This window comes from Bufo bufo, chromosome 8 (genome assembly GCF_905171765.1).
Source record: "Bufo bufo chromosome 8, aBufBuf1.1, whole genome shotgun sequence".
NCBI classification, from domain to species: domain Eukaryota; kingdom Metazoa; phylum Chordata; class Amphibia; order Anura; family Bufonidae; genus Bufo; species Bufo bufo.
The window spans coordinates 65499228-65523006 of record NC_053396.1 but is presented as its reverse complement, the minus strand read 5'-3'; the positions used below and the strand labels follow the sequence as shown (position 1 = coordinate 65523006).

At 45.9% G+C, this 23779-nt stretch overlaps 1 long non-coding RNA gene across 1 annotated transcript; it reads right to left on the bottom strand.

Annotated features, from left to right (window-relative positions):
- Positions 1-8471: 8471 nt before the first annotated feature.
- Positions 8472-23544, bottom strand: LOC121009540. Its single transcript, XR_005780773.1, has 3 exons — positions 23175-23544; positions 21658-21660; positions 8472-8482 (listed from the first exon to the last, which is right to left on the bottom strand). It is a non-coding gene; the product is annotated as an uncharacterized LOC121009540 (long non-coding RNA).
- Between the last annotated feature and the right edge of the window lie 235 nt (positions 23545-23779).

Below are 23779 nucleotides of genomic sequence, written 5' to 3'. Positions count from 1 at the left end.
TTGTGGATCACCTAAAGTTTCTAAAATCAGTTTTGAACACCTTGAGGGGTTTTTGGGTGATTTATATTATGTAAGCCTCACAAAGTGACTTCAGACCTGAACTGGTCCTAAAAAAGTGGGTTTTAGAAATTGTCTGAAAAATTTCAAGATTTGCTTCTAAACTTCTAAGCTTTGTAACGTCCCCAAAAAATAAAATGGCATTCCCAAAATGATCCAAACATAAAGTAGACATATGGGGAATCTAAACTACTAACTATTTTTGGAGGTATTACTATGTATTATACAAGTAGAGAAATTGAAAATTTTTGGTAAATTTGGTTTTTTATTATAAATAAAAATGAATTATTTTGACTTCATTTTACTAGTGTCATGAAGTACAATATGTGACGAAAAAACAATCTCAGAATGGCCTGGATAAGTCAAAGCGTTTTAAAGTTATTCACACATAAAGTGACACTGGTCAGATTTGCAAAAAATGGCCTGGTCCTTAAGGTGCAAATGAGCCCGATCCATATTTTTTTTATTTTTTTTATTCAATATATAAACAAGAAAAAAAAACATGATCTTTCAGACATTGTATACAGTTGACAGATTAAGTTAGTTACAATTATAGCTTCGGACTAACTTTTTCCAATTTATTGTGAGAGGTACATTCATTGTGAGAGGTACATACCGTATGGGAATAAAAGGATAAGGAACAAAAAGAAACCAATGTGGATAAACAGAACTGTAAAGAAAGCAATAAATTACAAAAAGAAAGCATATAAAACACTAAAACAGGAGGGTAACACGGAAGCACTGAAAAACTATACGGAAAAAAATAGAACATGTAAAAAACAAACTAGACACCGAGAGATTAATTGCCAAAGGGAGTAAAACTAACCATAAAATGTTCTTCAATTATATAAATGTTAAAAAGTATAAATCGGAAGGTGTCAGCCCTTTAAAGAGTAATGAGGGGGGAGTCGCAGAGAGCGACGAGGAGAAAGCAAAGCTATTAAATATTTTTTTCTCCAATGTATTTGTAACGAACCCCTCCTCGCTCTATTCTGCTCTCACGGCACTCCCTGATGTGACCACAATATCTGCTGGCTCCGGCGTTGATGATCCGGCCTCAAACGACCGCTCGTGTCGTTTTAATTCTCACAGAACTAACACCAGTCAGGCTGTATGTGAGTTCAAACTGACAAATTCTTTATTGAATGCATCACATATATTTATAATGACAGTTGGAACACCTCTTTCAATTGGTAAATTGTAAAACCCCCTCTGATTGGCTATGCAAATGAGGTAAGCAGAGATTAGTTCAAGAGCTTGGCTGGGAGGCAGATGGGTGTGGCCATTGTCACAGAGAGAGTCAAACCATGACATTACCCCCCTCCCGGGAAACAGTCCAACAGCCACAGTGGGACCCTCACGGGTCAACTCGAGGATGTTGGAAAAGTAGTCTTAAGATTCCAGGTCCGTTTGCCGTGACAATCCATCCGCATTCCCGTTTTGAGGCCCTGGCCGATATTGTATGGTGAAATTGTAGGGTTGCAAAGCCAGGCTCCACCTTAGTAATCGGACATTCTCTCCCGCCACCCAATTTAGCCATATCAATGGATTATGGTCCGTCATGACAGTAAAAGAGCGTCCATAGACGTAGGGCTGCAATTTCTTTAAAACCCAGACTAAAGCCAAACATTCTTTTTCCACGGCAGCATATCCAACTTCACGGGGTAACAACTTGCGGCTGAGATACGCCACCGGGTGCTCCTTCCCATCGTCGCCAACTTGACTTAGTACGGCTCCCAGTCCGAACATGGAGGCGTCTGTATGTACGACAAAGCGTTTGTTAGGATCGGGTGCCGTCAGTATGGGAGCTTGTGTTAGGGTGGTTTTCAACTGTTGAAATGCTGTTTCGCACTCCGGGGACCACAGGACCTGTCTAGGGAGATTCTTTTTGGTCAGGTCCGTCAGTGGTTTGGCTATGTCACTATAGTGAGGTACAAACTTTCTGTAGTACCCGGCTGTCCCTAAAAATGCAAGTACCTGGGCCTTGGTTCTGGGAACCGGCCAGTTTAGGATGGCCTCGATTTTTGCAGGCTCCGGCCTCTGCTTCCCACATCCCACTCTATGTCCCAAATATTGTACCTCAGACATCCCGATATTACACTTGTCTGGCTTTAGGGTCAGGCCCGCAACTCTGATTCTGTCTAGCACTATGCCCAGGTGTCTGAGATGCTCCTCCCATGTCTGGCTATAGATTGCGATGTCATCAAGATATGCGCATGCAAAATCCTGCAGACCACCGAGGAGTTGATCTATCATTTGTTGGAAGGTAGCCGGAGCATTTTTCATCCCGAATGGCATTACCCGGAACTGGTAAAGGCCAAACGGGGTGATGAAGGCCGACTTTGGAATGGTGGCCGCCTCCAGGGGAATCTGCCAGTAACCCTTACACAGGTCAATAGTCGTCAGATAATGTCCCTGAGGTATTTTGTCCAACAATTCGCCCACTCGGGGCATGGGGTAGGCATCTGTCACAGTACAGTCGCCTATAGTCCACACAAAATCGGGTCGTGCCATCCCGTTTTGGGACTAATACTACAAGGGAAGCCCAGGGGCTTGCTGATGGTTCGATCACCCCTAACTTAAGCATCTCCCTAATCTCTGCTCTCATCCCTTCTTGCACAGCTCCAGGAATCCTATAGGCTGATTGTCTCAGGGGCTTCTGCCCGAGGGTCTCCACCTTGTGTACTGCCAAGTGAGTGTATCCAGGGAGTGTTGAGAACATCTCTTTCCGGTCCTGGAGTAATTCCCTGACCTGTTCTTGTTCCTGGGGTCCTAACCCATCTCCTAACTGAACATCTTCCACCCCCCCAGAATGATTACTGATTGCAGGAAGCTCCAGCATCGGCAGGTATTCAGAGTCCCCAGTGGCAGGAGCGCATATGGCGGCTACTGCCTCAGCCCTCTCGTGATAGGCCTTTATCATATTGATGTGGAATGTCCTCTTAATTCTTGTGTCTGCACAGCTGACGACCGCGTAGGTGGTGTCGCACAGCTGTTTTACCACCTGATAGGGGCCCTGCCAGGAGGCCTGTAATTTATTTTGCTTCAAGGGTTTTAGTACTAGGACCTTCTGTCCGACACAAAAAGTGCGATTCCGAGCAGATCGATCATACCAAACCTTCTGCTGACTCTGGGCTGATTGCATATTCTCATGGACTAGCTCGGTAAGTTCCCGCAGTCGATCCCTGAGTTCCAAGACGTAACTAAGGATGGGGAGGCCTTCAGGATCCTCTCCCCCTTCCCATTGGGCCCTCACTAAGTCTAAGGGTCCCCTACCCCTTCGCCCATACAACAGCTCAAATGGTGAATACCCTGTGGACTCTTGAGGTACCTCCCTGTATGCGAACAGTAGGTGGGGAAGATATTTTTCCCAATCCTTCCTACTCTCCACGAAGGCCCGAAGTAGCTGTTTTAGGGTCCCGTTAAATCTCTCGCACAGCCCGTTCGTTTGGGGGTGGTAGGGTGCACTCTGGAGGGTTTTAATACCACAGAGGCGCCAGAGCTGTTGGGTCAGCTCAGCGGTGAACTGATTTCCTTGATCAGACAATATCTCCTGGGGAAATCCTACCCTAGTAAACACCCGCAGTAAGGCATCAGCTACCGTGTCAGCCTGGATATTGGATAGGGGAATAGCTTCCGGGTAGCGGGGGGCGTAATCCACCACTGTAAGAATATACTTCTTCCCAGTAGCACTGGGGAGGGCCAGTGGGCCAATAATGTCTACTGCTATCCGGCTAAAGGGTTCCCTAATTATCGGCATGGGGTGCAGAGAGGCTTTTGGATGATCCCCCGCCTTTCCTACTCTCTGGCAAGTCTCACAGGTCCGGCAGTATTCTCGTACCTCTGCATGTAACCTAGGCCAGAAGAAAGCACGAGACAACCGACTCCGGGTCTTAGCTATCCCTAAATGTCCGGCCAAGGGGATGTCGTGAGCCAGCCTCAATAGCTCCTGTCTGTACTTCTGGGGTACGACTAGCTGTTTGTGGGGGCCCTCGCTTTTCCCGTTGCCCACCCCTTCAGTGTAATGATAAAGAAGCCCTCCCTCCCACTCTATTCTGTCTTCCCCTAACCCCCCTGGATCCTTGCCCGCCCTGTCCCGATAGCACGCTAAAGTAGGGTCTTTCCGGGTTTCTTGCCTAACGTAGGAAGGAGAATCCCAGGACATGGGGTTGTCAAGTCGGGGTAACGTGGGAGGATTTGGTCTTACCTGGGTCCCCATAGGAGTGGAGTTGCCTTGTAGGTGGCTTTGTTGTCGGGTGGTCACGGCCATGGCGGTCTCTGGTGCAAATGAAGAAGTCAAATGCCCCAAGTCGTTCCCCAAAAGTACTTCTGCGGGTAACTCACGGAGTATCCCTACTCTCACTTGTCGCTTCCCTGAGCCCCAATCCAGGTGAACTCTGGTGGTGGATAAACGCAGCACCTTGCCCCCTGCTACCCTGACTGCCACAGTCTGGCCGGTTCGGGCCGACTGAGGAACCATGTGAGGCTGAATAAGGGTAATCGTAGCCACGGAATCACGAAGTCCCTGGGCCGGCTGACGATGGTGCTGCGGCCTGGACGGGATCCGCCTCGAACAGCTCACCAAACTCTTCCTGAACATCTAGCGGGTTGGCCTCGTTCTGGAGGCAATAATTCGCCGACCTGGATAACTGGGCAGTCTCTTTGTACTTCGGGGATCGGTTAGGGCAATAACGCTGCAGATGACCCGTTTGATTACATGTATAGCACTTAGGCCCGGTAGAAGATTTTGATTGGGCTAAGGGTCTAGAGGCAGTCCACTGAGATACTGGAGTTGGGCTCGAGGTCGGTACACTGGGCCGCGGTAGTGGATAGCGCTGGCCTCCAATGGATCTCCGAGAGTCCAGATATTCATCGGCCAAAGTAGCTGCTTGCTGTACCGTCTGTGGCCGCTTATCTCGCACCCAATCCCGTACTATCGGAGGGGTGTGGTCAAAGAACTGCTCTAAGAGAACTAGCTGGGTGATGTCCTCTATGGTATGAGCATGGCTTCCCTGGAACCAGCCCTTAAGGTTCCGCTGAAGACGATGTGCCCACTCCACGTAGGTTAGGTTGCCATGTTTCCGGGATTCTCGAAACTTAATCCGGCTGGCTTCAGGGGTAATGGCAAATCGGGCTAGCAGGGCTTCTTTTACCCGGTCATAATCCATGGCGTCCTTATCCTCCATGGCCCGATACGCATCCGCAGCTTTGCCAGTTAGGTTACTCGCCAGTAAGGCGACCCGATCTTGGGACGGCACTTTATGTATCTGGCACAGTATCTCAAAGTCCTGGAGGAACTCTTCTATTTCCTCCTCTCCTTCCTTAAATAATTTGAATGCGCGAAAGGGCAACTTACGGACAGGTGCTGTATCTCTAGGTGCTGTCTCTAATCGCCGTATTTCCGCCATTCTCCACTCATGTTGTCGCTCCAATTCTCTCTCTTGTCGCTCTAGTTCTTTCTCTTTCCGCTCATCCTGCAGCTGGATGTCTCTGATGGCATTCTGTATGGCGGTCTCGGATGGGTTGGCACCATATAATGCCAACCGTTCTCTAACTTGTTGCTGAAACAAGGCTTCCACGGACCGAGGTCCAGCATCACCATCCCTCTGACCCATCTCAGCTAACTCACTGGCTCTCAAGTAAATCTTTCAGCGTGTCTCTCCTGCAGGCTGCATAGCTGGTCATTCCTAGTTGTGATTTGGAGTGTCCCAGTAACTGGAGAGCCAATCCCACCGCTGCCACCAATGTAACGAGCCCCTCCTCGCTCTATTCTGCTCTCACGGCACTCCCTGATGTGACCACAATATCTGCTGGCTCCGCCGTTGATGATCCGGCCTCAAACGACCGCTCGTGTCGTTTTAATTCTCACAGAACTAACACCAGTCAGGCTGTATGTGAGTTCAAACTGACAAATTCTTTATTGAATGCATCACATATATTTATAATGACAGTTGGAACACCTCTTTCAATTGGTAAATTGTAAAACCCCCTCTGATTGGCTATGCAAATGAGGTAAGCAGAGATTAGTTTAAGAGCTTGGCTGGGAGGCAGATGGGTGTGGCCATTGTCACAGAGAGAGTCAAACCATGACAATAGCATTTAGGAATTATAAAAAAAACTAAACGAGGATGACAGACAAATTTATAAGATTAGGCAGAGAGAGGCCAAACAAGTTATAAGAGCTTCTAAAGCACAGGCAGAAGAGAAATTAGCTCAGTCAGGGAAAAAAGGTGATAAGACATTCTTCAGATACATAAATGAAAAAAGGAAACTAAAAAAAGGAATTACCAAATTAAAAACAAAAGAAGGAAGGTATATGGAAGAAGATAAAGAACTAGCTGACTGCCTCAATGAATACTTCTGTTCAGTTTTTACAAAGGAAAATGAAGGAGAAGGACCTCAGTTATGAATGAAGACTAATGAATCTTTTGATGCATGTGTATTTACAGAGGAAGAGGTTCTAAGTCAGCTGTCTAAAATTAATACAAATAAGTCACAGGGGCCTGATGGGATACACCCAAAGCTATTAAAAGAGCTGAGTGGTGAACTAGCAAAACCATTAACAGATTTATTTAACCAATCACTGGCAACAGGAGTCATCCCAGAAGATTGGAAATTAGCAAATGTTGTGCCTATTCACAAGAAAGGTAGTAGGGAGGAATCGGGCAACTATAGGCCAGTAAGCCTGATATCAATAGTGGGGAAATTAATGGAAACCATACTTAAGGAGAGGATTGTGGAACATCTAAAATCCCATGGATTGAAAGATGAAAAACAGCATGGGTTTACTTCAGGGAGATCATGTCAAACTAATCCTATTGATTTTTTTGATTAGGTGACTAAAATAATAGATGGAGGAGGTGCAGTAGACATCGCTTATCTAGACTTTAGTAAGGCTTTTGATACTGTCCCACATAGAAGGCTTTTCAATAAAGTGCAGTCTTTGGGCTTGGACTCCCATATTGTTGAATGGATTAGGCAGTGGCTGAGGGACAGGCAACAGAGGGTTGTAGTCAATGGAGTATATTCAGACCAAGGCAGGGGCGTAGCTATAGGGGGTGCAGAGGTAGCAGTTGCTACTGGGCCCAGGAGCCTGAGGGGGCCCAAGGACCCTTGTGCTGCATAAGAAGACACACAAAGCACTGAGGGAAGGGGGGCCCAAGCCTAACTCTTGCACCAGGGCCCATGAGCCTTTAGCTACGCCCCTGGACCAAGGTCTTGTTACCAGTGGGGTACCTCAGGGATCTGTTCTGGGACCCATATTGTTTAATATCTTTATCAGCGAAATTGCAGAAGGCCTCGATGGTAAGGTGTGTCTTTTTGCTGATGACACAAAGATTTGTAACAGGGTTGATGTTCCTGGAGGGATACACCAAATGGAAAAGGATTTAGGAAAACTAGAGGAATGGTCAAAAATCTGGCAACTAAAATTTAATGTTGATAAGTGCAAGATAATGCACCTGGGGCGTAAAAACCCAAGAGCAGAATATAAAATCAGTGATACAGTCCTAACCTCAGTATCTGAGGAAAGGAATTTAGGGATCATTATTTCAGAAGACTTAAAGGTAGGCAGACAATGTCATAGAGCAGCAGGAAATGCTAGCAGAATGCTTAGGTGTATAGGGAGAGGAATTACCAGTAGAAAGAGAGAGGTGCTCATGCCGCTCTACAGAGCACTAGTGAGACCTCATTTGGAGTATTGTGCTCAGTACTGGAGACCATATCTCCAGAAGGATATTGATACTTTGGAGAGAGTTCAGAGAAGAGCTACTACACTAGTACATGGATTGCAGGATAAAACTTACCAGGAAAGATTAAAGGACCTTAACATGTATAGCTTGGAAGAAAGACGAGACAGAGGGGATATGATAGAAACATTTAAATACATAAAGGGAATCAACAAGGTAAAACAGGAGAGAACATTTAAAAGAAGAAAAACTGCTACAAGAGGACATAGTTTTAAATTAGAGGGGCAAAGGTTTAGAAGTAATATCAGGAAGTATTACTTTATTGAGAGAGTAGTGGATGCATGGAATAGCCTTCCTGCAGAAGTGGTAGCTGCAAATACAGTGGAGGAGTTTAAGCATGCATGGGATAGCCATAAGGCCATCCTTCATATAAGATAGGACCAGGGGCTATTCATAGTATTTAGTATATTGGGCAGACTAGATGGGCCAAATGGTTCTTATCTGCCGACACATTCTATGTTTCTATGTAACCTGCATGTAGCAGAGCTGTGTACTGTGTAGCAGGCTGTATGTGTAACCTGCATGTAGCAGAGCTGTATGTGTAACCTGCATGTAGCAGAGCTGTGTACTGTGTAGCAGAGCTGTATGTGTAAACTGCATGTAGCAGTGCTGTGTACTGTGTAGCAGAGCTGTATGTGTAACCTGCATGTAGCAGAGTTGTGTACTGTGTAGCAGAGCTGTATGTGTAACCTGCATGTAGCAGAGCTGTGTACTGTGTATATAGAGCAGTGTGTCTAACCTGCATGTAGCAGGGCTGTGTACTGTGTTACAGAGATGTGTGTGTAACCTGGGAACTATAAAAAAGTGTAAAAAATAAATAAAAATTCAGATCACCCCCCTTTTCCCAAAATGAAAATAAAAGAAATAAAAAAATACACATCATGGGTTTCGCAATGTGTAAAAACACCCATTGTATAAAAATATATTCCCCATAAGGCAAACAGCAAAACAGAAAAAAAAAGAGTCCAAATGTCCGATTCGCCGTTTTTGGTCGATTCATTTGCTACAAAAATTTTAATAAAAAGTGATCAAAAAGTCTTAAACACCCCAGAATGGTATCAGTGAAAAGTTCAGATTGCCCCGCAAAAAATGAGCCCCCACCCAGCTCCGTACACATAATTACCAAAAAGTTATAGGGCTCAAAATATGGCAACAAAAAAAAAAAATCAGATTTTGTTTATTTTTTTATCACTATTAAAACGCAGGAAAAACTATACATATAAGGTATCGCCGGATTCGATCTGACCTGTAGAATAAAAGTAACCAGTCAGTTTTATCGCACATCGAATGTCGTAAATCAAAATCCCGTAAAACTGTGGTGGAATTGCTTCTTTTTTTTTCAACAAGAAGAATGGGCAGTTTTACCATCTGAGAAAATAAAAAGCCTCATCCACAACTACCACAAAAGACTTCAAGCTGTCATTGATGTTAAAGGGGGCAATACATGGTATTAAGAACTGGGGTGTGTAAACTTCTGATCAGGGTCATTTGGGGAGTTTGTGTTGTGATTATGATTTATAAAGAGTAAACACAGTTGTTTGACATAAATGGCTTCAGCCGACCACTAACCATGAGCGAGAGAAAAGTGTCCGTGTTATCATTCATATTCTCTGAACAATGGTTAAAGGGGTATTCTCATCTTAATGATCACTGTTAAATCTGTTAATGATTTGACAGTGATCATTTTTCTAAATACATTTTATTACCCAATTCCCACCCTTTTTTAGAAAATAAGTCACCTCTTACCTGATGTTGTCTTTGGTCTCCCCTGGTTACGGCCACCTCTCCTGTCGAATCCCGCCGGGCCGCGCTTGCGCAGAAGACTGAAGATTCTCTCCCGGCCGGGCCGCGCAATGTCCTGAACGCGCAGGCCGCCGCGCATGCGCCATGATGACTTCTTCCTGGCCAGTATAGTACAGAGCTGCGAACACGCACGCCGACTCTGTACTATACAGGCCAGAAATAAGTCACCATGGCACATGCGCGGCGGCGTGCGCGTTCAGGACATTGAGCGGCCCGGCCGGGACAAGAATCCAGGACGTGAACGTCGCGCTCAAGGAAGGTAAGTATGAAAAGGGAAGATGAGAATACCCCTGTCACAACCAGACAGTTGAGAAGCTCTGACAGGAGCCTTTCAGATCCTCCTCCTTGAATTTCTTTGTTTTGGTTGAGTTCCTCATCTCGTTAGTCTATCTCAGCTGTCATGCAGTAGGACTGATTGCTGCCCTTTAAGTTCCTCCCCAGAATGCAGTAGTGTGCGGCTTATACAACTTCCTGGAGTGTGTGTGCATGCTGTTCCTAGTTCTCAGTCCCCAGTCCCCAGTCGTCTGCAAGATAAGTGCTGTTTATGTATTTATGATTTTCTGTTTTCTGGATCCAGGTGACCCTGACTCCCTCCGTGTCTGTGTAGGGAGCTGGTGGTCGTATCCCCTCACTATTGTAGGGTCTTCAGGTGTAAGATAGTCGAGGTACGTGGATATGCGCCCATCCACCTTTGGGGTGGTCGCATAGGCTGAGCAATAAGGGAGAGCGGCAGGTCTCATGCAGGGGTCTCCCTTTTGTTCCTTAGTCGTGGATCCAGTGAGTCATTGTTTATATTGTATTGTCTTGTTTCCTGTACACCATCCGTGACACTATAAGCCGCTTCCTCTGATCCCGGACCTGTTTAACCAGGTTGTTGGGGCTAAAATCTTTTCCAAATTAGACCTAAGAGGGGCATACAACCTGGTCAGGGTCAGAGAAGGAGACGAATGGAAGACGGCTTTCAATACCCCTGAGGGCCATTTTGAGAATTTGGTTATGCCTTTTGGTTTGATGAATGCCCCAGCCGTTTTTCAGCATTTCGTGAACAGCATTTTTTATCATTTAATGGGAAAATTTGTATTAGTGTATTTGGATGACATTTTGATTTTTTCTCCTGATTTCAAGACTCATAAGGAACACTTACGTCAGGTCTTGCTCATCCTGCGGGAGAATAAATTATATGCGAAACTGGAAAAATGTGTGCTTGCGGTTCCAGAAATTCAATTTCTGGGGTTTCTTCTCTCCGCTTCTGGTTTTCGCATGGACCCCAAGAAGGTCCGCGCTGTGCTTGAGTGGGAGCTTCCTGAGAATCAGAAGGCGCTGATGCGTTTTTTGGGCTTTGCCAATTATTACAGGAAATTTATTTTGAATTATTCCTCTATTGTTAAACCACTCACTGATATGACCAGAAAGGGGGTAGATTTTTCTTCCTGGTCGGTAGAGGCGCGTAAGGCCTTTTCTAATATCAAGGAGAGTTTTGCTCCCACTCCCATCCTGGTACAACCTGATATTTCATTACCTTTCATAGTTGAGGTTGATGCTTCTGAAGTAGGGGTGGGTGCGGTCTTGTCTCAGGGTTCCTCTCCTGCCAAATGGCAACCATGTGCCTTTTTCTCGAAGAAACTCTCCTCCGCAGAGAGAAATTATGATGTGGGAGATAGGGAATTGTTGGCCATCAAGTTGGCTTTTGAGGAATGGCGCCATTGGCTAGAGGGAGCCAGACACCCTATTACCGTGTTTACTGACCATAAAAATCTGGCCTACTTGGAGTCAGCCAAGCGTCTGAACCCGAGACAGGCCAGATGGTCTTTGTTCTTTTCAAGGTTTAATTTTGTTGTCACATTCCGCCCTGGGGTTAAGAATGTGAAGGCAGATGCCCTGTCACGTTGTTTTCCGGGAGGTGGGAATTTTGAAGACCCGGGTCCCATTTTGGCTGAAGGTGTGGTGGTCTCTGCTCTTTTTCCTGAATTGGAGGCAGAGGTGCAGGCAGCCCAGTCGGAGGCTCCTGATCTTTGTCCTCCTGGGAGGTTGTTTGTGCCTCTCGCTTTGAGACACAAGATTTTTAAGGAACACCACGATACGGTCCTTGCTGGGCACCCGGGGGCAAGAGCCACACTGAATCTCATCGCTCGGAGATTCTGGTGGCCTGCGCTTCGTAAGTCGGTTGAGGGTTTTGTGGCAGCTTGCGAGACTTGCGCTCGTGCCAAAGTCCCTCATTCACGGCCATCAGGTCCTCTCCTTCCCTTACCCATTCCTTCCCGTCCTTGGACACATTTGTCCATGGACTTCATAACGGACTTGCCTCGTTCCTCGGGGAAGACTGTGATTCTGGTGGTGGTGGACTGTTTTAGCAAAATGGTGCATTTCATCCCTTTTCCTGGTTTGCCCAATGCTAAGACGCTGGCGCAGGCATTTATTGACCACATTGTCAAATTGCATGGTATTCCTTCAGACATAGTCTCTGATAGGGGCACGCAGTTTGTTTCCAGATTCTGGAAGGCTTTCTGTTCTCGCTTGGGGGTTCGGTTGTTATTCTCTTCTGCTTTCGAATGCAGTCGAATGGCCAGACAGAGCGCGTCAATCAGAATCTGGAGACATATCTGCGCTGTTTTGTGGCGGAGAATCAGGAGGATTGGTGTTCTTTTTTGTCCCTTGCTGAGTTTGCTTTAAATAACCGTCGTCAGGAGTCCTCTGATAAGTCACCATTTTTTGGTGCATATGGGTTTCATCCGCAGTTTGGGACTTTCTCGGGAGAGGGGTCTTCTGGTTTACCTGATGAGGACAGATTCTCCTCGTCTTTGTCATCTATTTGGCAAAAGATTCAGGATAATCTAATGAGCATGAGTGAGAGATATAAGCGTGTGGCAGATAAGAGACGTGTGCCTGGTCCGGACCTGAATGTTGGTGATCTGGTGTGGTTGTCTACCAAGAATATCAAATTGAAGGTTCCCTCCTGGAAGTTGGGTCCTAGGTTTATTGGGCCTTACAAGATCCTGTCTGTCATCAATCCTGTTGCCTACCGTCTTGATCTTCCTCAGACTTGGAAGATCCATAATGTTTTTCATAAGTCCTTATTGAAACCTTATGTTCAACCTATTGTACCCTCGCCTTTGCCTCCTCCTCCGATTATGGTTGATGGAAATCTTGAATTTCAGGTCTCTAGGATTGTGGATTCTCGTCTTGTCCGCGGTTCCCTCCAGTACCTCGTTCATTGGGAGGGTTATGGTCCTGAGGAGAGGATGTGGGTCTCAGTGACGGACATTAAGGCCACTCGTCTCATCAGGGCTTTCCATAGGTCCCATCCTGAGAAGGTGGGCCCTGAGTGTCCGGAGTCCACTCGTAGAGGGAGGGGAACTGTCACAACCAGACAGTTGAGAAGCTCTGACAGGAGCCTTTCAGATCCTCCTCCTTGAATTTCTTTGTTTTGGTTGAGTTCCTCATCTCGTTAGTCTATCTCAGCTGTCATGCAGTAGGACTGATTGCTGCCCTTTAAGTTCCTCCCCAGAATGCAGTAGTGTGCGGCTTATACAACTTCCTGGAGTGTGTGTGCATGCTGTTCCTAGTTCTCAGTCCCCAGTCCCCAGTCGTCTGCAAGATAAGTGCTGTTTATGTATTTATGATTTTCTGTTTTCTGGATCCAGGTGACCCTGACTCCCTCCGTGTCTGTGTAGGGAGCCGGTGGTCGTATCCCCTCACTATTGTAGGGTCTTCAGGTGTAAGATAGTCGAGGTACGTGGATATGCGCCCATCCACCTTTGGGGTGGTCGCATAGGCTGAGCAATAAGGGAGAGCGGCAGGTCTCATGCAGGGGTCTCCCTTTTGTTCCTTAGTTGTGGATCCAGTGAGTCATTGTTTATATTGTATTGTCTTGTTTCCTGTACACCATCCGTGACAACCCCTTTAAGAAATCATAAATTCTGCAAGGGTATGTAAACTTATCAGCACAACTGTAAGTAGCTGTGTGATATAAATCTGTGGAATATGGGAAGCATAAGAGGATGTGCACCATAAATCCCATCTTTGTAAGGCCTCTTGCACATGGCCGCTGTGTGCCTGTGGTTGTATTGTGGACCACATACGGCAGTTCCGGAATACACAGGGCACCAGCCGTGTGCATCCCGCATCCATGATGTCGACCCATTCACTTGAACGGAACGGAAACATGGATCGGATCCCCATAGAAGCACTACAGAGTGCTTCTGTGGTGTTTCTGGCCGTGCCTCCGCACAGCAAAAAAGTAGAGCATGCTCACGGACCCATTCAAGTTGAATAGGTCTGAATCTGTTCTGGCCGCTGCACGCACGTTGCCCGTGCATTGGGGACTGCAAATTGCTGTCCCCAATGCACGGAATGGACCAACAACGTTTATGTGCAAGAGGCCTAACACTTGTGATCACATAGCTCTGCTACATGCAGGTTACACATACAGCTCTGCTACACAGTACACAGCTCTGCTACATGCAGGTTACACATACAGCTCTGCTACACTGTACACAGCTCTGCTACATGCAGGGTACACATACAGATCTGCTACACGGTACACAGCACTGCTACATCCAGGTTACACATACAGCCCTGCTACACAGTAAACAGCTCTGCTACATGCAGGTTACACATACACCTCTGCTACATGCAGGTTACACATACACCTCTGCTGCATGCAGGTTACACCTACAGCACTGCTATATGCAGGTTACACATACAGCTCTGCTACATGCAGGTTACACATACAGCTCTACTACACAGTACACAGCTCTGCTACATTCAGGGTACACATACAGATCTGCTACACAGTACACACACTGCAATATGCAGGTTACACATACAGCTCTGCTACACAGTACACAGCTCTGCTACATGCAGGTTACACATACAGCTCTGCTACATGCAGGTTACACATACAGCTCTGCTACACAGTACACAGCCCTGCTACATGCAGGTTACACATACAGCTCTGCTACATGCAGGTTACACATACAGCCTGCTACATGCAGGGTACACATACAGCTCTGCTACATGCAGGTTACACATACAGCTCTGCTACACAGTACACAGCTCTGCTACATGCAGGTTACACATACAGCTCTGCTACACAGTACACAGCTCTGCTACATGCAAGTTACACATACAGATCTGCTACACAGTACACAGCTCTGCTACATGCAGGGTACACATACAGCTCTGCTACATGCAGGTTACACATACAGCTCTGCTGCATAGTACACAGCTCTGCTACATGCAGGTTACACATACAGCTCTGCTACACAGTACTCTGCTCTGCTACATGCAGGCTACACATACAGCTCTGCTACACAGTACACAACACTGCTACATACAGGTTACACACACATCTCTATTACAGAGCTCTATTTGATGGCTAAAGTTCTGTACACTCTACCAGCTGCTGTGCACATCTGACCTCTCCCACACACGTGACTCGTAACATTGTCATGACATCATCATAGGTCCTTTGCCTCTCCAGCAGCTAGTAGCTCTGTCAGGTGAAGAGTGTGTGTAGTAGGGCATATTTTGAGTTAGGGAGGACAGAGTTTTGGCTGATGTCTGAGGGAGGACGGAGTTTTGGCTGATGTCTGACGGAGTTTTGGCTGATGTCTGACGGAGTTTTGGCTGATGTCTGACGGAGTTTTGGTTGATGTCTGACAGAGTTTTGGCTGATGTCTGACGGAGTTTTGGCTGATGTCTGACGGAGTTTTGGCTGATGTCTGACGGAGTTTTGGCTGAGGGACGACAGAGTTTTGGCTGAGGGACGACGGAGTTTTGGATGAGGGACGACAGAGTTTTGGATGAGGGACGACAAAGTTTTGGATGGAGTTTTGGATGAGGGACAACGGAGTTTTGGCTGATGTCTGAGGCCTGATGGAATTTTGGCTGATGTCTGAGGGAGGACGGAGTTTTGGATGAGGGAGGACGGAGTTTTGTCTGAGGTCTGATGGAGTTTTGGATGAGGGAGGACGGAGTTTTGTCTAAAGTCTGAAGTAGGAGGGAGTTTTGCCTGACGGAGGATGGAGTTGTGGATGATGTCTGACGATGTCTTAATATGTATGCCGTACTGGAGACCAATGTCCAGGAATCAGTGACAAAGCTGAAGCTGCGCCGGGCTGGATCTTTCAATAAGACAACGACCCTAAACACTGCTCAAAATCCACTAAGGCATTTATGCAGAGGAACAAGTACAACGTTCTGGAATGGCCATCTCAGTCCCCAGACCTGAATATAATTGAAAATCTGTGGTGTGACTTAAAGAGAGCTGTCCATGCTCGGAAGCCATCAAACCTGAATGAACTAAAGATGTTTTGCAAAGAGGAATGGTCCAAAATACCTTCAACCAGAATCCAGACTCTCATTGGAACCTACAGGAAGTGTTTAGAGGCTGTAATCTCTGCAAAAGGAGGATCTACTAAATATTGATTTCATTTCTTTTTTGTGGTGCCCAAATTTATGCACCTGCCTAATTTTGTTTAAACAATTATAGCACACTTTCAGTAAATCCAATAAACTTCATTTCACTGCTCAAATATCACTGTGTGTGTCTCCATTATGATATATTTAACTGACATTTTTTATCGTAACAACCAACGATTTATACAGGAAAATCATGACGATTAACAAGGTTGCCCAAACTTTCTCATCCCACTGTATATTCGGACAATCCAACTCCCAGGCTCTTTGTCCTGGTGACTGTGTATCACAAAACCGTGCCTTAAGTAATAGTTTATATATATTTGAAATCTTCATTCTTAAAGGTGTCCTCCCTATCCAATCATTTAAAAAAGATGAACTATCTATATCCAGCACTGATTTATCGTCCAGACTAAATAATGCTGAATGCAGCTGAAAGTACCTAAACCATGAGAGGTTTCTACATTATGTGATAACTCTGTGAATGACTTAATCTCTTTATCCTTAACTACTTGTGAAATATAAAAAAATCCTATTCTTTTGCCAAAATGTGTCCACTGCAATACCATCTAACATCTGCAAGTGTACATTATGCCAAAGAGGCATGAATGTAAGTGAACCCTTTATCTTCAACCATGTTCTAGTAGTGGCCCACACTTTTAAAAGTAGTTTTTTAGTCTCTCTATAACCCCGCTCTTGGCTACTCAGTAGCCCAGATTCCAAAAGGGTAAATATATTATTATGGGCATAACTCCCTGCTAAGCTCCCTAGAAGTGCACTATTTTTTGATTCATCACACATCAGTAGCTGGGCAGCAATAAAATACCCTTTGAGATAGGAGAGACCCCCATGTTCCAGTGGTTTATATAAATGTTCCAGTTTTAACCGAACTCGTTTTCTTCCCCACACTAAATAATTAATTATTCTTTCCATGAGTTTAAAATATTTATCTTCTATCCAGGTAGGTATATTCCTAAGCACATACAGAAATTGTGGTAGTATCACCATTTTAACCAATGAAACTCGGTCTGCTCTGGATAGGGGATATCCATATCCCTATTTTTGCTCTAGTTTTTGTTATTAGGGGGATCAGATTAAGTTGGGCAAAATTTTCAACCCTGGGCGATATAATGAAGCCCAGGTATTGAAAGGTGTCAACGATGTCCAACTGAGTCACAAGAGCCTCCTTCTGAGGTAACGGGTCTATTAACATCAAACTGGTCTTGGACCAGTTTATAAGAAGACCGGACACCTCACCAAATAATTTAACCATTTGAATAATTCTGGGGAGAGTTGTATGGTCTATAAAAAAAAAGAACATCACCCGCATATAAGGAGATACGGTCTTGCGCTCCTAATGTTCCAAATCCTTTAACCTGATCATCCTGTCTAATGGCCAGAGCTAGGGGCTCAATGTAAATATCAAATAGCAATGGGGATAGTGGGCAACCCTGCCGCGTACCTCTATTTAAATCAAAGCTAGTGGTCAAGATCCTATTAAGACTCCGTTTCGCCGTGGGAGATCTATACAGTAATTTAAGGATGTTTAGAAATCTTTCCCCAAAGCCCATACTTGTCAGAACCCTCCAGAGGAAGCACCACTCCACCCTGTCAAAGGCCTTAGAGCCATTCAGTGACAGGATGGAGCGGGTAGTCCCCCCGGGGGCTTGTATATTGGCAAAAAGCCGATGCAGATTATGGTGCGTGCCCTTATTTTGAATAAAGCCATTCTGATCTGGGTGGACAATGGAGGAAATAACCCTAGAGAGTCTTGTGGCCAAAATCCTTGTGGGGAGCTTTACATCTGCATTAAGCAGTGAAATCGGTCTGTACGATTCCAGCTCTGAGGGGGATCTGTGTTTGACCTCGTTCCCACGGCGGCTTTGCTAGCTGGGAGGCTCCCTGCTCCTAGGTCTGCCTTGAGCGCAGAGCTGATCACTCGGTGCTCGACTGGTCGGTCTGTCGGTCATGTGACGCTGGCCACGTCACATGACCCTCACTCCCCACTATAAATACAGGCAGCCTGCTGGCCACAGGTTGCCTGTTAATTTAGGTTCCTGGCATTTGTTGGATACCTGTATACTTACCTGATCCTGCTCCCTGACGATACTTTGCCTGCTCCTCCTGTACTGCGCATCCCTCGTAGTATTTTGACCTCGCCTTCACCTGACTATTCTTTGCGGACTCCTTTGGTACTTCTCGACTCTCCTGGTATTTATTACCCCGGCTTCTCCTGACCATTCTTTGCTTATCCCTCTGTACTGCGTTGTCGTCTTGGTTTTGACCCGGTCCGTTCACTATCCGTTATTTGTCTTGTCTGTCCTTCCCGCACGTATCCTAAGATAGGGACTGCCGTCCAGTTGTCCCCTGTCATCAGGACTCGTGAGGCAAGTAGGCAGGGCCAGGGGTGAGGGTGGAGCGCAGTGGTCACTATCCTCCCCCCTGTGTGTGTGTGTACGTGACCATTACACCACCTAGTGGCACAATGACAGAGTCTGGAGTTGGCAGCAGTATGAGGAGGCCACCGAGTGGCACAATGACAGAGTCTGGAGTTGGCAGCAGTAAGAGGAGGCCACCGAGTGGCACAATGACAGAGTCTGGAGGTGGCGGCAGTATGAGGAGGCCACCGAGTGGCACAATTGTTCTGGTTCTGGCCTAGCTGCCAGTTCGGTTGATGTACTGCTCCAAATTAATTAATGTTAAAGTATACGTATACTGAGAGATCAATACTGAGACAACACACAGCTGGGTTATAACAGGATCTCTGGTTTATTTGCGGAACAGCAGACAGTATATACGACGGAAAGGAGTGGGGGGTGTAAGGTGGCGTGTATCTTTTCTATTGGCTATAAACTCAGTATTTTCTGTCACATCAATGACAAGAGGAAGTCCCCCCCTCCCCCCTTGCTGGTGGGTGAAACCGTTACTTCTTCTTTCTTTGAAGCTGCTTGCTTGAGCTGAACGGAAACCGTCTTGTGACACATGATAAAGCAAAGAGCAAGATTCTTGTTATAGGCATTGGCTGGGTACCTGGCCGCCATTTTAACTACAGTATAGTTCTCAACAAGCAAGTGTCCATTTTGTATCAATAGTCCATAACAGTCCCCCCTTGGAAACTTGATTGTAGACTTTCCCTTACCTAATGAATCCCCTGGCATACCATTCGTATCCTCTTCACCCACAGTGGCGACAACCTATCCCTAGTGGATAAGTTCCCGGTTAATCGGACTTGTGGTAATACCCTGGGATTCATCTCACCCTATCTCAGCCAGGCATCTTAGTGAGGAGGGGGAGCTGTGTTGAGCGATGTTTCCTTCTGTTCTTCCTCATCGTAGAGAAGCATGATAGGGTGTTCATCAGTTTTCTTCATTCTTTTTTAAAAGGCGGGTCACACAAGTAAGAACAAGCTTAATTACTATATATATCACCAATAGTATTAGGGCTACCTGTAATATTCCTTGGACAATTCCCATGAGCCAACCCCCAATACCTTTAAACAAGTTGTCGTGGTTGATGAAAGAGAAGGTATCAGACCACCATGTATCTTTATCAGCTTTATGTGCGTCCAGCCATCTGTCCCTTAGATCCGCCATTTTCTCTATACCCACCTTAACTTGCAAATTACCCTGTGGGTCTATGTAATGGCAACAAGCGGGTCCCACAACCTGGCACATACCTCCATCTTTAGCTGTAACATAGTCTAGAACTAATGTGTGTTGGTTGGTGGCAATGATTAACTGGTTTTGCACAATGTTCGAGGTATTCATAAGTCTCATCACTTCCCATATTTGATCATCTAGATAATCAGTTGCCACCACCAAATGATCCCACATCTGCACTATCATGGGATATACACTCACCTAAAGAATTATTAGGAACACCTGTTCTATTTCTCATTAATGCAATTATCTAGTCAACCAATCACATGGCAGTTGCTTCAATGCATTTAGGGGTGTGGTCCTGGTCAAGACAATCTCCTGAACTCCAAACTGAATGTCAGAATAGGAAAGAAAGGTGATTTAAGCAATTTTGAGCAAAGCATTTGTGAAGCCACAACACTCACAACCTTGAGGCGGATGGGCTACAACAGCAGAAGACCCCACCGGGTACCACTCATCTCCACTACAAATAGGAAAAAGAGGCTACAATTTGCACGAGCTCACCAAAATTGGACTGTTGAAGACTGGAAAAATGTTGCCTGGTCTGATGAGTCTCGATTTCTGTTGAGACATTCAAATGGTAGAGTCCGAATTTGGCGTAAACAGAATGAGAACATGTATCCATCCTCTGATGGCTACTTCCAGCAGGATAATGCACCATGTCACAAAGCTCGAATCATTTCAAATTGGTTTCTTGAACATGACAATGAGTTCACTGTACTAAAATGGCCCCCACAATCACCAGATCTCAACCCAATAGAGCATCTTTGGGATGTGGTGGAACGGGAGCTTCGTGCCCTGGATGTGCATCTCTCAAATCTCCATCAACTGCAAGATGCTATCCTATCAATATGGGCCAACATTTCTAAAGAATGCTATTAGCACCTTGTTGAATCAATGCCACATAGAATTAAGGCAGTTCTGAAGGCAAAAGGGGGTCCATCACCGTATTAGTATGGTGTTCCTAATAATTCTTTAGGTGAGTGTATGAAAAGGATACTAAGAATTTTATTGGGAATGCTCATTTCTACAACATGTGGCTTACCGTTTGGTCTGGGTGTGTTATCTTTGGCCCTGCGGTACAAGGTGTGTTTAGGAATAGCATTTATGTCAATTTCAGAGTGTGGTACTATAAAGGTGGCAGGAGTAAGCCTGGCGATGGTGCACAGTCCGGTGACATTCTCGGATAACCATTTGTATGCTTTGTGTCCACAAACTAAGTATATGTCTTCTGAAACTGCCACTGCTGTGCTATTGAATAATTGGGTAAATAATTTGGCTAATTGTATCCCTTTCGCCAGCTCATATCCTTTTAACTGACCTTCGGTGTTGTTAGCTAATATACCTGTGATAAGGTCCTGTACAGTATGGTTGTTACAGGGTAGGTCTTTTCCGTTCACAGCATCTACACCAATACACTGCACGTGGCTGTCTGATTTTGAGTCATTGCAACCTGAGTGTATGTGTGGACTAAATGTCATACCTTTGGTTTGTACTTGGAGACAATAACAGTGTGTCCAGCTAGGAAAACATGTGACATTAGCCCAGTGTCCCTCTTGCCAGGGAGTTGAGCTATAATCTACCGAGGGTCCTGATCTGTTTATCATCATGAGCCATGGGGCATCTGCCCACCCTGCGACAAGTAAGGCCACTTCCCTGTCCTTGTGTGTACTGGATTTAACTTAGTGTATGCTAGTGAGAAAGATGGTAGAATTAGACAGGTCAATCAGTTCAGAAAGTTCCAGGGGTATTGCAAAATATGGCATACTGGTTGAACTCACGGGACTGTGGGTACAGATCCAACAATCTCTCAGAGTCTCATTCAACCCCTGGACTAGAATTTGATGGTGACGTGTCAGTGAATTGTCCCATTCATCACCCAGTGGCGTGAACACTGCTGATATGCCTACAGTCAAAGTCATGATAAGTAGGTGGACCCTGATGGATTATTGTTCCAGGGTTGTCGGGACAGCCTTTACTCTTTTATAATGTGAGGCATCGATCAAGGTAGGCCTCCCTTCAAGTTTCACAGAGGTTGGGGAAGTCAGCAACACCTGGTAAGGCCCCTTATATCGTGGTTCGAGGGTGTTTCTGATGTGTTTCTTGACCACCACCCACTCTGCAGGTTTCAGAGTGTGGCTTCCCTCTAGAGAGTCAAGATCTGGAATGGAAGAGAAAACTTGTGCACGTATGTTAGACAATTGTTTACTCAGGGCAATCACATATTTTGCAACAGATTCATAATGCATTTGCAATTGCTGTGGGAAGTACTGCCCCATCCTAGGCCCTGTCCCAAACAAAATTTCATATGGAGTCAGTTTGTGTGGAGGCCTAGGGGTGTGTCTAACTGAAAATAGTGCTATTGGCAGGCATTGTACCCAACTGAGCCCTGTCTCCCTAGTCATTTTCAGCATCTTGGACTTCAGTACCCCGTTCAGTTGTTTGACTTTGTCGCTGCTGTAGGGTGTGTGATAAGATAAGTGTGACCCTACCATCTTCCAGACTTCTTGGGTTAATCTAGCAGTGAATGCTGGGCCCTGATCACTTTCAATGACCTCAGGTACTCCGAACCTACAAACAGTTTCCTGCATTAAATTCTTAGCAGTTGTTGTGGCTGTTTGATTTCGGACGGGGTAGGCTTCTGGCCACCCAGAGAACAAGTCTACCACTACTAGCACATATTGAAACCCTTGGCACATTGGCATCTGGATGTGATCAATTTGAATCCGTTGGAACAGGTATTGGGCTTTGGGGAGACATTTAGTTGGTGTAGGCTCAGTTCTTCCTGGGTTGCACTGCGCACAGATGAGGCAAGACTGAGTATGCCTCACCAGGACAGGAGTTATCCCTGGGGCCACCCATATTTTGTCTATTAGTTCTTTCATGATGGTCTTAGATTGGTGGGTGGGCCCATGAGCTATTGAAGCTATCAGAGGATAGAAAGCTTTGGGCAGACATACACTCTTTCCTTGGGTCCACAGTCCAGATTCTTTCTCTTCTTGGGCTGACTCTATTAGCCAATCCAATTTTTCTTGTGGCGTGGCCCGCTTCTGTAACTGGACTAGCAGGTCCCAGGAGACCTCTTTTGATTTCTGTGTTAGGTCTGTTGTGGACTCTGTTGCCATCAAGACTTGTGAGGGCTGTTCTTCTTCCTCTTTCACTGCTACTTGCTTTGCTGCTTGATCAGCTAGGGCTTTTCCTCTGGCTTCAGAGGTGTCAGCTCGAGTGTTCCTGTAGATCAATAAAATCTTCAGATTCTCCAGTATACTACCCCTTGGAAGAGGGAGAAGAGCAGCAGGATTGAGCATGTGACATCTTTGAATAGTGACATTATCAGGTAGGAGCAGGCTACCTTGCAACCATAGGTGAGGTTGATTAGTCAGATGCCTAGGTTGTGTTTGTTGGAGAATGGCAGAAATGTCATGTGGTGCTAGGATAGTGAGGGGGTGGCCAAGTACCATATCAGAAGTGGTGTCCAGCAGGGCACTGGCTGCATGTACAGCTCTGACACAGGAAGGGGCTGCCCTGGCTACTGGGTCCAGTCTCTTTGTATGGTAGGACTTTGGGGTCCTTCAGGGTCATAGTGACTGGTGGGACATTGAGGCATCCGATATCCTGGGGTCCTCTGGCCCAGAGAGTATCGGGGATGAGGTGCAAAATGGTTTGCAGCGAACCCCCTTGCTCATATTAATCAGTGCAGAATTTTATTGTCAGACATCCGGCAGCCGTGGGTGTCACATAATTTGAGCGAAAACCACAAAGACCAAGAAGCAAGACAGTTTCTTATCAGAAAGAGGATCTTAAACTAACACAGCAGAAACTAACATTTCTGTGAAAAGAAAAAAGTGGGGGTCAACTGATCCACCGTAGCTGTCCTGCAATGTGGTGGAAAGATCCGCTAATTTTGCTTTTGCCCATTTCTCTATAAAGTATTTCACAGACTCATGATCCCAGGGGTCAAAGTTCTGACCCCTCAGCTCAGGGATGGGAATGTGGTCCATTATAGTAGGCAACATGGTGGCTCAGTGGTTAGCACTGGTGCCTTGCAGCGCTGTGGTCCTAGGTTTGAATCCGACCAAGGGCAACATCTGC